At 35.4% G+C, this 14,561-nt stretch overlaps 1 long non-coding RNA gene across 1 annotated transcript; it reads left to right on the top strand.

Annotated features, from left to right (window-relative positions):
* Positions 1-3,347, top strand: LOC149413896 (uncharacterized). Its single transcript, XR_016304155.1, has 4 exons — positions 1-131; positions 1,433-1,640; positions 2,641-2,793; positions 2,903-3,347. It is a non-coding gene; the product is annotated as an uncharacterized LOC149413896 (long non-coding RNA).
* Positions 3,348-14,561: the final 11,214 nt, after the last annotated feature.

The following is a 14,561-nucleotide window of genomic DNA, read 5'->3' as shown; positions in this document are numbered from 1 at the left end:
GTTGATAGCGCGTAGTTTCGTCAACTGCCAATCGTTTCATTTTCTTTATAAACTCTAATTCAACTTGATATCCCTTGCACTGTTTAACCAACGCAGTTAAATTTATCATCCCATACTTGTGATAGTAATTGGTAAGTTCAACGCTGATATTTTCGAGCCGAGTATTTTGTATAATCAATTGCACAACTGCGCTGTGTCTAACGCCTTGTTATTTAAATTAGGTTAGCAACTGTAACGTTCAAGGATATTACTATTAAAGAGATGAGTTTTAACATTACCTAGCTTAACTTACGCGTAACGGTTCACCTGAGTCCATGAAATGAAATCCATTTGACGTTTGGTTTCTGACATCTTTGGACTGTCATTTAACGTCTAGGTACCTAATTTACAAGAAAGTAATAAAGAGTGGACTGTAGATAATTTAAACGGGACTAAATGCATTGGTGTGTACTGGAATGCTGATAGTATTTGTAGGTATGAACAATGCATGGACGGAAAGAAAACGGGATGTCCAATCGCTTACGGTATCTCTGTGAAGTAGCACACAACACAATATAGTGAGTTCCGCCGCTATACTTATAGGTAATTATCGCCACAACAAAACGAATGAGTACTGAAAACGATATTATGCACTCTCAAGATAGTCTACCTTCTTTTTACTTTTCAACCGATTATATACACGAAATACATCAACATACTGCTTCCAAGGTATTCACAATCCTTATTCTGTTTTCAAAACAAATGCACTCGAATTTGCACTATGTTCTTGCACTTGTTCCAAATTTCAAGTACTTTTCCAGCAAGGTGTTGTTTAGGGATAGGTAGGAACTGAATAAATGACATCCACCCGGATTAAGATTCGCCAAACACACGGCTTATCGAAATGACATAATTAAAACTACAGACATCTCAAAAGCGACAAGCGAGAGATACTAGAGCTTATTCTAGTTTAATTGAAGGTTTTATAATAAGACAAAATATCATTTTAGTACATAAAAAATCAGCCTGCATATGTTTGTGGTCGCAAAACTCGAAAAGGAGTCCACAGATATCCCTGAAAATTTAAAATTTTGTTCTTATTAGTGCCAGGAGTGCTTAGAGAGTGGTTTGAATGATTGAAGAAGTCGGGGACGCCCGAGAAAGACATTAGCATTAGCGAAGCATTGCGGTATCCACTAGTATTAAATAAATCTGAGACAGGCTATAACTTTAATTAAGTTCAACGGTAACACCCATTAATATAGTTTACTATAGAGATCTAGAGGAAGACATTTCTGTAATCTATATTAATTACAGAGCTATAGAGGAAGACAGCGTTATATTTATGTAATCTTTATGAAATATCTTAACTTCAAGATGCAGATACATTCAAAATTTTATGCTCATTTCCAATTTTAAGATCGGAGTTGCACTAAACTGACTTTTGTTTCAGGCAGTTTCCGGTATATTATTTGAACTTGAACTAATTACCTCGCAAAACAGAGCCATGGATCTCCTAAATTCAGAGGTTGTTTTTATAAAGACGGAACCAGGGCCCCAGGAGGAAGACAGAGGTGAACTGCCTATTCCTGAAGTACATTTTGAGCTCCCGCATGTAAAGAAGGAATGTTTGCAGTATGTGGAGAGTACTCGGATTGCCAGTAAGTTGCATTGCATCCACAAATCCACGTTCATTTTGATACGTTGCGCACAAAGTCCTCTCTTGCAGTACGTAAGTTGCTTTGGCTTACATTTAAAATCATTTTTACAGCGGCTTTGGTGAACCCGCCACCCGCGAGGCCACATACGGAATGCAATAACTGTTTTCTTGTACGGAACTATTTATCTGCTGACACATTTCTAAGAAAACCATTAGCATATTCCAGGTTTTTTGTTCTAAGTAGTAAAATTAATTCGTAAATAGGATTCGCACACAGATTTACTCTCAAGTTTATGGTATTCCGAACGCATAGAGAAAATTCTAGTTGCAGATCCATCTACTAACAATTTTTGAAAGAAACTATTTACGTTTGCGGCGGGTAATTATTATAATTGGGGACTCGTATAATGTTTCTCTCATAAGTTAAAACATTTTTGAATGAAAGCATTCTCATCTTCCGAGTGTATTTCTAAAACTCTAGTTCCATACGATTTGCTGCAAAATTCTTAACCTATGATTTTTTTGCGAGTAACTGTAATTTTATGTATTTGGACTCTAATTTGATATCTCTCTTTAAAACCAGTTTTGTGTTCCAAACGTGATTACAAAATGTTTGCTTTTCGAAGGAAACCAGTCTCATGTTTCAAGTGACACGGGTCAATTGAACTCATACTCGCCTACCAAGTTAACTCTTAAACTTCTTTAAACGCAATTTAAATCTCTATTTGCCTACTAATAAAATGAAAACCAATCTTGCGTTCTCAGTGCAGTATTAACTTTCTAATTTCAGGCTTATTTGGTAACGTGACGTAAGGTCACGTAATATTTCATTTTGTAATTTTAGGAATTCTTCGGAAAAAAAATATTCATTACAACATTTGTACCAAGTAACTTCCCATCCCCCCAGTTTTTTTTATTTACTTTCTTGTAATTTTAAATTTAACGTGATTCGCTGTAACGGTCTTGGCGTATCAATGTATATTTATATTTTGTTTTTCCAGATAATATAAAGGTGGAGACTTTTCCCATCAAGGCCGAACCAGGACCCCAAGAAGAAGATGGAGGGGAGAAACATTATGTTGAAATTGACATTGACCTACCGGATGTTAAAGTGGAATGCTCAGAACGCTTTGAAAGAATAACCCAGTCACAAGGTAAAACCAATTGCAATGTGAAAATTATCAATGGTTCTCTCCTATTTTTTTACTTTTGTATGAATTAAGTGTGCTTACACTAAATAAGGTTTATCCGTATTATTTTCAGACTTATTGGCAGATCTCAAGACGCATCCTGGGGTAAAACGATTATTTTGTACCGAGTGTAACTATTCCTGCTCCCATAAGTCAAAGTTAGAATTACACTTGCGTATTCATACTGGTGAAAAACCTTTTTCGTGTTCCGAATGCAACTACTTATGTTCTCGAAAAGGAGATTTGACGAGACACATGCAAACTCACAGTGGAGAAAAACCTTTTGCATGTTCTAACTGCAACTATTCGTGTTCTCAAAAGGGAGATTTGACGAGACACTTGCTTACTCACAGTGGAGTAAAACCTTTTGCATGTACCGACTGTAACTATTCATTTTCTCGAAAGGGTACTTTGACCAGACACATGCTGACTCACAGTAAAGAAAAACCTTTTTCATGTTCAGAATGCAGCTATTCATGCTCTCAAAAGGGAGATTTGAAGAAACACATGCTGACTCACAGTGGAGAAAAACCTTTTTCGTGTTCCGGCTGTAACTCTTTATTTTCTCGTAAAGATAATCTTAAAACACACATGCTCACTCACAGTGGAGAAAAACCCTTTACGTGTTCTGAATGATACTATTCACGTTTCCACTGCAATTATTCATGTTCTAAAAAGGAAAATTTTAAGACACGCATTTTTTTTTTTTTTTTTTTTTTTACAGTATTACCGCACAAGAGTCCCAACTGCTCCCGTCTGGAGCCAGTGAGACTATGGCATCCCCAATTGGGGTATGATGTGAGGCTGAGGGTATTGGGGAGGGGAGGGAGATGGGGAAGAGGAAGGTGGGGAAGTGCTGCTGACCACCTGAGTTCCTTTACACTTCCGTTACCTTTTCCGAATGAAAATATCTTTCATCACTCATTGGGCATAATTCAAGTTTTTCTGCCCAGATTTCTTTCTAGAGCACCTCAATATCTACATAACGACTCACGAATAATTAATGTTACCCTTTCCGTTGTGGAGTTACGACTGATAATTTATTACGTAAGCGCACTAACAATAAACCTACAATGTCTATTTTTAGAATATACACTCTAATTAGCGCGACAACCCTTGGGCCACGAGATATATTTAGATATTTAGCGACAAAAAAAAAGATTTGTCATTAACTTCAGCGGGATTTTTGTAATGTTCAAGTTTTTTTTAAATCACCTTCAGACTTTATCATTCCATTCCCTGTAATTTACATATGCATGGTAAAAGTTTGAATTTTCAATAACATCAGTATTCAATTTACAAAAAAGTTTATTCATAATGCGTGACAGCTATTTTGCCTTCAGAACGCGTGACATCTGTCACTCGTAATAATAATTACATGACAGAACTTGAGTAGTTGTAAGTGTAAAAATGAAAAATATTTGTTATAAATTTTAATAAAAAAAATTGATACATTTTTTCAATAAATGTTCAAAAATATTGCTTTCCGTATTTATAAACCTATAAAATTATTAAAATAAATTATAATTGCAATAATTTTACTGATACAAACGACTGTACAAATAGATTCTGACATAATGCAAAAGTCGGTAATCACGTCACAGAGGATGATCGACAGACAATAAGTTCAGAGCACAAATCGTATATATATATATATATATTTTTTTTTATTCCAGGATGTGGGGAGGTTAGTGCAATCCCACACATCCCATAGAGGATATAAGTACATATAGTATTTACATATAGTAAAATAAATAAAAATTAAAATAAAAAGATTAAAAATTAAATTAAACATGAAATTAAACCAGAGAAGCACGGCAATCCATCGGATCTAAGATTGTGGGAGCAAGTATCTTTCTCCAATGGTCTTCAATGCTCGATCCTGAAGTCAGACGGGATTCTATCATAAGAGTGTTTCTGGAATGGTTTATCCTTCCCCTCAGTCCTGCAATCCTGGTTCTTAACAGAGCTGCAAATCCTGGAACTCGCCCTTCTGTAAACATCGATGAGGCACTGCAGTGCCTGGGGAGTCCGAACATCAATCTGTAAGCGTTGTTATATTGCACCCGAAGCCTTTCCATTGTTCTTTTCTTGAAATTAGCCCAGAGCTCGCACGTGTACAGGGTGGTGCAAAAGGCTAAGAAGAGCGTCCTTTTCACTCGTGGACTACAGAGCCCAAATCTTCTACTGAGCATGTTACATTTAATACTCAGTACACGCCTCTGCCTGTCAATATCTTCATCATCCGTTAACTTGTTGTTGATGACATGTCCTAGATATTTTGTGGTTTCTACTGTTTTCAGAATCTCACCATTTAAAAAGACGGGGGGAATGTTTTAACATTTTGTTTGTGCTTTGTTTGTTAATTAATTACGTATAAGAAGATTTCAACATTTAGGTTTTTTATTTATTTAAAAAGTGGTTTTTCACAATTTATTTATTTAAAATACATCAAATATGAATTTATAACATTGTTACACGAATGAAGAGACCTAGCTCTTGAGTTTGGTGTAGGAGTAAAAATTAATATCATACAGTGTATGATAGAACAGGATGTGGTAACATTATAAAATATTATAAACATGTTCCGTTTTATAAATATAATTTTACTTTTTTCCAGAATAATATCAAATCTGTTTTTTTATTAATTCTTCGGGAAGACTATTAAAATATCTGATCCCTTTGTAAATATAATTGTTGTACAGAAAATAGAGAAATTTGGATGTCGTATTTATGTCTTAATTAAGAATTAAGTTTTTATGTATTATCTTTAAATACTTGTAATATTGATTAATCTATTATAGATGTCTTCAATTTTTAGCAATTTTTAAGGGAATTTAATTGAGAGATATGGATCCTTGAGGAACTCAGTTTATTTTATTGTGAGTTGCAGAGCAGGACCAGTTACATTTTTGGTTTATGGTGGTCCATTGGATACGCCCGAATCATTATGAAATAAAACACCGTAAACTGTTATTTAATTGAGATTTTTTATTGATTAATAAATAAGACATTAATTATGAAGTACGATGGGCGCCTCGGCTGTGCTGGCATGCCTCGATTGTGCTGGCATACCTAATGGCCTCGGCTGTGCTGGCATACCTTGGCCGCCTCGGCTGTACTGGCATACCTTGGCCGCCTCGGCTGTGCTGGCATACCTTGGCCGCCTCGACTGTGCTAGCATACCTAACGGCCTCGGCTGTGCTGGCATACCTTGGCTGCCTCGGCTGTGCTGGCACACCTTGGCCGCCTCGGCTGTACTGGCATACCTTGGCTGCCTCGGCTGTGCTGGCACACCTTGGCCGCCTCGGCTGTACTGGCATACCTTGGCCGCCTCGGCTGTGCTGGCATACCTTGGCCGCCTCGACTGTGCTAGCATACCTAACGGCCTCGGCTGTGCTGGCATACCTTGGCTGCCTCGGCTGTGCTGGCACACCTTGGCCGCCTCGACTGTGCTAGCATACCTAACGGCCTCGGCTGTGCTGGCATACCTTGGCTGCCTCGGCTGTGCTGGCATACCTTGGCCGCCTCGGCTGTGCTGGCATACCTTGGCCGCCTCGACTGTGCTAGCATACCTAACGGCCTCGGCTGTGCTGGCATACCTTGGCCGCCTCGACTGTGCTAGCATACCTAACGGCCTCGGCTGTGCTGGCATACCTTGGCCGCCTCGACTGTGCTAGCATACCTAACGGCCTCGGCTGTGCTGGCACACCTTGGCCGCCTCGGCTGTGCTGGCATACCTTGGCCGCCTCGACTGTGCTAGCATACCTAACGGCCTCGGCTGTGCTGGCATACCTTGGCCGCCTCGACTGTGCTAGCATACCTAACGGCCTCGGCTGTGCTGGCACACCTTGGCCGCCTCGGCTGTGCTGGCAAACCTTGGCCAATAATTTCTGAGACTTTTTGCAAGAAAGTTCAATTTTAGAAATAACGCCTTGAATCTCGTGCTGTTTGGCATGTGACACCATCTTGTTGAAACTACATTCCTTCGAGATCCATATCGTCCAATTTATACCACAACAAAATGAAGGGAAATTTAAATCCGGCGCAATCGATGAACCACCTTCTCGTGACTCTCAGTGTCAAACTCTTTTTGGAGATCTGCAAGGACTGAATTTTTTTTAACATTAACTCCACACAAGAGACGCTGAGGTAAATGATTTCCCTCGGGGCCTTTTTCATCTGAACCGAGCTGTCGACCTCAACAACGAGTCGTAGAAACTACACGATATAATGTGACAAATGTCAAGCATGAACTTATGTTGGGCCTCCGTTTGGCGCATTTCCTGATTATGCACCGGTGTAGAAGGGATCAACAATACTGACTCCTCGGAGCATCTTCCATTGTAATACTGGTAGAACAAGGACAGTTCTCTAAAGATTGTAATCCGCTTTTTATGAAAGGGGAACCTAAATTGCAAATTTGACTTTGTTAATATCAATAATTACACCGAGGTATTTGACAGTAGTTTAAACGGTAAGTACAGAGCAGTCAGGTTTTACATACATTTGAGTTACAATAATTACATGAGTGCATACAAATGTTTAAATCTTCGAGAATATCATGTTTAGTAAGAGTGTAAGATATTAGTTTTCAATTTTTATCTAACCATTTTATGAAAGTTATATCGTAATGTTCTGTATCCTTTTAAACTCGTTATCTTTCCAAATTGATTTTATATCTCTTACCGAAACGCAAATGCGCGAATGTATCCCTTTCAGCCTACCAAACTATATTTCTTTTTCAATTCCAGCTAGACACACCTCTCATGATGGCATTACCATATTTTATAATGTACACTCTATATCTAATATTAACATTGTCAGCCCAAATTTCAAATATTCAAATGCTGTCCATGCAACCTTTACCTCTCAAGGAAAAAAGTATTCTATTTTGTCAGCATACCGCTCTCCCTCATTATCCACAAATTTGTTCATACACTAAATTAAAACTTTTATTGACGAACATAGCTCAAATCAATTTGATTTTTCATTTTTAATGGGAGACATTAATATAAATATACAAAACGCAATACTAAATCCATCTGCAAACAAATACTTAAACTTACTGTACACCAAAGGTTACCTATCTTACCTGAACAGTACTACTAGGCCCAATCATCCTAATGATTCATGTCTTGATCACATATTTCTGAAAGCAAAAAAAAAATACCCAAATAGATCTGCTACCTTAAAAATTGACATTACAGACCACTATCCCACCTTCTACGGTCATTGCGTTATAAATTCTCCCAGAAACATCGATCCCAATAACCAGCAGGAAATAAAAACAAAAATTAATTACCTATCACTAGACATATCACTAACAACCGAAACATGGGATTCGGTGCTTTCTAATAACGACCCTAATATGTCTCTAAATAACTTTTATGAAATTATTCAAAACCACATTGAAAAATGTTATGAACAAAGAAAACCACCTAAAAGTAAACATAGACACATAAAACCATGGATCACACGTGGTCTAATAATATCAATACATCATAGAAATAAACTGTTCAAATCTTACAAAACTTACGAAAACCATTGCATAACCAACAATGAAACACAAAATTACAGCAAAAGGAACCATTATATTATATATAGAAATTACCTTAATACTCTTATAAAAAAATGCAAACAACAGTACTATTCTGAACAACTCCAAAAAGCACAAAACGACTCACGAAAAACATGGAACATCATAAATGAGATCTCAAACAGGAAACAAAAGGATCACAAAATTCCCCAAAAAATTGTAACCGAACATAATATAATCTTAGAGAATGCTGAAGATATTGCAAACAATTTCAATCACTTTTTCACAAACATTGCATCTACCCTAATAGACAATAACCCTTCTCTTAGCTTACACTCTCAGAATGTATTCTCAGACTATTTAGAGACTAAAAATTCTACCTCTGAACTATCTGAATTCATGGAAATTACAGAAGTTGAAATCTCAAACCATATTGATAACATAAGCGTTAGGTCTGCAAATGGTCCTGATAACTTAAGTAATGCTACAATTAAATCCTTAAAACAACATATAATCAAACCACTACATCATATATTTAACGCATGTATCAGTAAGAGTATTTTATTTATTTATTTATTTAATACATGTTACATTATTATGAAATTTACATAGAGTAGATATAATGAATCACCATACTAGGCGGCTGCCTGTTTCATGGTGACCAATTGAGTGTAATTAATTTGTATGAAATCTAGTGTAAACATATGAAATTAGTAACTATAGATGAAGCTAAAATTTTGGAAAAATTGTAATAAAAAGTAGAAGATAGAATATAATTTTCCCGTATTTTCCCGGATTTATTTAAACTTGCGAATATCATTCCCGGATATTTTCCGGATTTTCCCGGATTTATTTAAACTTGCGAATATCATTCCAATACACAAATCAGGACCTCGATGTAAAACAGACAACTACAGACCAATCACCTTAACTTCTCAATTGTCCAAGATATTAGAAAAATGTATAAAAAAACGAATCATCGATTTTCTGGAATCTCATGCACTCCTATCAGCTAACCAATATGGCTTTAGAACCAAACTCGGCACTGACGATGCTATATTTAATTTAACCAATAGAATTTATTCTAACCTAGACTCAAATATTAAAACCCTAACAATTTTTTTAGATTTGAAGAAAGCCTTTGACACAGTCAACCATAGTACTCTCTTAAATAAAATATCCAACATTGGAATTAAAAATAAATGTCTCATGCTTTTACAAAATTACATTTCGAATCGACAACAATGTACAAAAATTGGAATGTGTTTGAGCAATTTTGATACAGTAAAACACGGTGTTCCACAAGGGACTGTATTAGGGCCGCTACTCTTTTTAATCTATATAAATGATTGATGTAACATTGTTATACCTGGTAATATTTTCTCATTTGCTGACGATACTGCAATAACAGTCCAAGGAAATACATGGGAAAACACAACTAATAAGGCTAACAAATGTATTACTATTGTCAAAGAGTGGCTAGATAGAAACCTTCTTACTTTAAATTATGAAAATCATGCTACACCAGTCGACCGGATATTATAGAACTAGATCTTGCTACACCAGCTCGACCCGATACTATAGATTCCACCAGTATTCATAAAGGAATGCGCTCAGTTTATAGCAGCTCCACTTCAACACATATTCAATCTGTCACTTCAAACTGGAATATATTCTGATCCTTGGAAACTTAATCACTTGACACCTCTATTTAAATCAGGTGATAAAAATTGTGTTTTAAATTATAGACCAATTTGCATACTGTCTACCACCCCGAAAATGTTTGAAAGTATTGTCTTAGATAAAATTGCTGTTAAGTTTAGGCATATTATTACTCCAGAACAGCATGGTTTTGTGACCGGTCGGTCTACCACAACCAATCTTCTATTGTATGAACACTATATTTTAGCTTTCACGTCTCGTGCACAAGTAGATTCAATATATACTGACTTTTCAAAAGCCTTTAATAAAGTAAATATTAATATCCTTCTCAGACTTCTCAGACATTGACAGTTCAATCGTGTCTCGCTTAGCCAAGAATAATCTTAGCTAATTCTCTAGTGAAACTTAAGCATAAGTTGGGCTAAGTCGCGACGCTATTAAATCATGCCTTAGTCCAAATTAAAGTTCATCGGTCGCTCAGTTTGATTTGGAACAACGTTAACTGAACAAACTGGGGTAGAAAATATTAGCATTAAAACTTACCAATACCTTCGACAAGCTTCGAATAGTTGATTTAACTGCAGGGGTAAAACGGTATAAGTTTAATCATGTAAAATTAAAGGAAACATGACAACAAGTTTAGCAAGAGACGAAACCACGCTTCATAAGTGAGGTTATACAAAGACAATATAAAATACGAGACCGACTAAAAAATCGTAAAAAATATTTATTTATCGATGTAGGTACTTACTGATCGAAATGTTCCACAGCCTGTTTTTATTTCAGGAACGCGTGTGAATAATAATATTCACATTTATATTAGCAGATTGATATTTCCAATAAATTATAGCAAGAATTCTTTGACAGTTAGCCCATAGACGTGTGCTGAAAATAGATGGTTAGTCTACGCCATCTCTTAGTCCATCTATTTTTAACGCACATCTATGTGACGCGAGTTGACGCGAGTAGGCGCTACGAAGGGGGCACTTTCTTTTCTATCACAAACCATGTTACACAAACCTAGCGTAGCCGCTAAACTACTTGAAAACTGAAATACGTAAATACTTACGTAAATGAAATAATGTTAGCAAAATTAAAATATAAAATGCATATTTTTTCGTCTCCCCCGACATAAAAACTCACCTTTCGTGATAATAAACCTAAATCTAACTGTTTGAATATGAAATATTACTGAAATTATAAACATGTTATTTTACGTTATTGATATTATTGCTTACTAGCAACACTTAATTTTATATATCTTTGGTTATTTTTCTATGGATTTATTGTCAAAAAAACGCATCGACAATGGCGTTGTATATTGTTTGCATCTAAAATTTTTAAGTCATGTATTTCAGTTTATATTGCTTGCCCCAACCTAATTCATTCGGATTCCCCGGCCCAAAGTTAGTATAAAGATGTATAAAGATAACTAGTTTTATTGTCAGAAAGCGTTCAAAATGGCCAGTTAAATTGTTTGTGAGTCGAAATTTTAAAGTCGTGTAATTCAGTTAATATTGCTTGCCGCCACCTAATTCTTCCAGATTCGGATTCCCCGGCCCAAAGTTAGTATAAAAATAACTAGTTTTAATTTTTAGGAATTTCACCCATAAACCGAAGCTTACCCGAGACAACTAACGAAAGATATGTCTATTTTTTATTATATATCTCTTGTTTATTTACTAACTTATAAATCAAACTGAAATTCATGCTTAAATACCTAAATAAAAAGAAATACCAGTAACTTATGTTGAAAATGTATTCAGAGGGAGTAATGGGCATTCTGATGTGAGGGAGGTTTGGGCATGCCCAAAGCTCCCTACTATATATTGAGTATAGGAGGATTTTTTAAAATTCTTATTACCTGCTTTAATTAAACTATTTGAATTTTTTTTTTATTACAGAAAGATGCCCTTCAAATTCAAAAGAAAGAAAAAAAAAAAAAAAAAAATCGCTGGTAAAAATATATGTCTAAACTCAGCATTCTGTATTTAATAGAAAAGTTTTTAAATAATTTTGCTTTGTTGGCCGTACTTGCTGATATTACGTAATTGTAAAAAGCATTCACTTTGTGGCACATCATAATTAAAAATAAAAACACATAAATTTGTTTTTGACCACTATAGTTTTATTTTGACTCTACCGGTTTCGGAAGAACCCTTCCTTCGTCAGGAGAATATTAAAAACTGATCTACTACACAAAATATTGACATATATACGCAAAAATGTTAAGTGTTTGAGGGAGGGGTGGACAAAGTGGAAGGGGTAATTACGGGAATTCCAGGAAGAACAGAGCGGTTAACTGGACATATGTCTAGAATAGGACTATAAGACAGATTTATTTGGTTATTTATTATACTGGAGTTATTATTGAGGGATTTTCGGATTTCAAGTGCTTCTAAATTATCTAATTTTTTGCCTTTACTACTACGGTGAAGAATTTTAACCCCTGTATCTTTACTAAAAGTGTGATCGATCGAAATGAGATGATTGGCAAACTCTGAAAAATTATGATTATATATATTGTTCAATTTTGCAGGCTACCGACATCTGTAGTCTAGAAATTTGAAGTTACTACGTTTAACCAAAATGGTGTGAGTCCTTGCTTAGAAAATAGTGTCAATTTGGTCGGTATAGCAGGTTTCATTTTTACTGCTAGACATCACGATGACAAATGTTTTATTTACATGTGGTGGTTTTTTGAAGTCTTTAAAAAGGCTCGCATTATGTGTTTTTTCGTTCTTTCTCAACAATAACTCGATAATAAACAAGCTCATAAGTCAGAGCGATCGTAGCAGTGTTATTCGCACAGTTCTTTATAAAATATTATACCTGTTTCAATAGTTTGAAATAAATGTAAAGTTGTGTTAAGAAAACCAGTTTTTATTCAAAAAGGATCACCCCCAATTTTTAACATTTGATCCTTCTACCGGATTACGATCAGGAGATTGTATGTAAAAAAAACAAAGAACCAGCAGCCAAAAGGATACAAAATTGATTGAAACTGGAAATCATTAAGGAAAGTGGACCACATCGCAAATCTGAGATAAGTATTCAGTGCTTTCCTTCCTATCATCCATTTTATGTTTATTCAGGTCTCATGTAATTTAAACGAGATTAATCTTAAATAGAGTCAATATTATAAATAAAATCACTACCCACTTGAAAATAAGAATATAATATTATTGAATAGTGTTCTCAAATAGTATTGTCAAGATTGTCGTGGTATTCTTTCAAACGGGTGTTTGCTAAAATAAAATAATTGTCAACCGATATTAACAAAATATAATTAAAAATGGAAAATATGAAGTCATTAATAAACAAACGCGGCGTAATCAAAGGAAAACTAACCCGATTCGCGGATTCCTTAAATGCATTGTCGGTAAATGAAATTAAATTAAGATATGAGCGGGTGAAATCATTGTTAGATGAATTCGAAGCAGTTCAACAGAAAATTGAAATGTTACCGGATTCAGACGAAATTGAAAATTATAGTCAACGAGAAGCTTTCGAAAACCAATATTTCTCAGTTTTGGCAACGGCCAAAGGTGCGATCGAATCCGTCGATCAAAGTAAGGTGGAAATTAAACTACCCAACCTCCAATTACGGGAATTTCATGGCGATCAGAAAAATTGGGTTAATTTCGTCGAAACCTTCAAGACTTTAGTCCATAACAATAGAAATTTAAGCAACGTACAAAAATTCTTTTATTTGCAATCAACTTTAAAGGGAAACGCATTAAAGATAATTGCTAATCTAGAAATTTCTGAATTAAATTACATTTCCGCTTGGGAATTATTAAATGAACGTTATGCAAATTTAAGAACTACCGTTCATAAACACATCCAAGCTCTATTTTCATTAAAAGACATGAAACAAGAAGAGCCTGTAGCATTGAGGTATCTAATTGATGAAACAAACGTTAGTTTAAAGGCATTACAAAATATCGGGGTCAAGGTAGATCAATGGGATCCATTGGTTATTTATATAATATCAAATAAATTAGACACAGCTACCCGAAAAAATTGGGAACAATATATATTACAAGACGAATTACCGACGTTAAAGGAATTCTTAAAATGTTTATCTGCTAGAGCCCAAGTATTGGAACTGATGAACGCTTCTGAGAAAAAATTTTCTAGCTTACATAAAACACAACTAGGCAACAATAATTGCAAAAAAGATTCATCAGTATTTTTAGCGGTAAAGGCTGACAGCTGCATTTATTGTAACGAGAAAGGTCACCATATTTATTATTGTAAAAAATTTCTAAAATTAAAATTACATGAGAGGATTGATGCTACGAAATCAATCCAAGCTTGTTTTAAATGTTTAAAGGTGGGTCACCAGGCACAGAGTTGCAAGGCAACCTTTTCTTGCAGGCGTTGTGGCAAAGATAATCACAACACCTTGCTACACAATGAGGTACCTCTGCGGGAGGCCTCCAATATGGATGCTGATAACGAGGTTTCAGTATCGAATTTTTCTGCATCGGATAAAGCAGAAAAAATAATATTATTGTCAACTGCC

Source organism: Hesperophylax consimilis, chromosome 20 (assembly GCF_061612785.1).
Source record: "Hesperophylax consimilis isolate HC1 chromosome 20, BYU_Hcon_1.0, whole genome shotgun sequence".
In the NCBI taxonomy this organism is placed as follows: domain Eukaryota; kingdom Metazoa; phylum Arthropoda; class Insecta; order Trichoptera; family Limnephilidae; genus Hesperophylax; species Hesperophylax consimilis.
The sequence above is the reverse complement of the archived record's forward strand: the minus strand, read 5'-3'. Positions and strand labels throughout refer to the sequence as shown.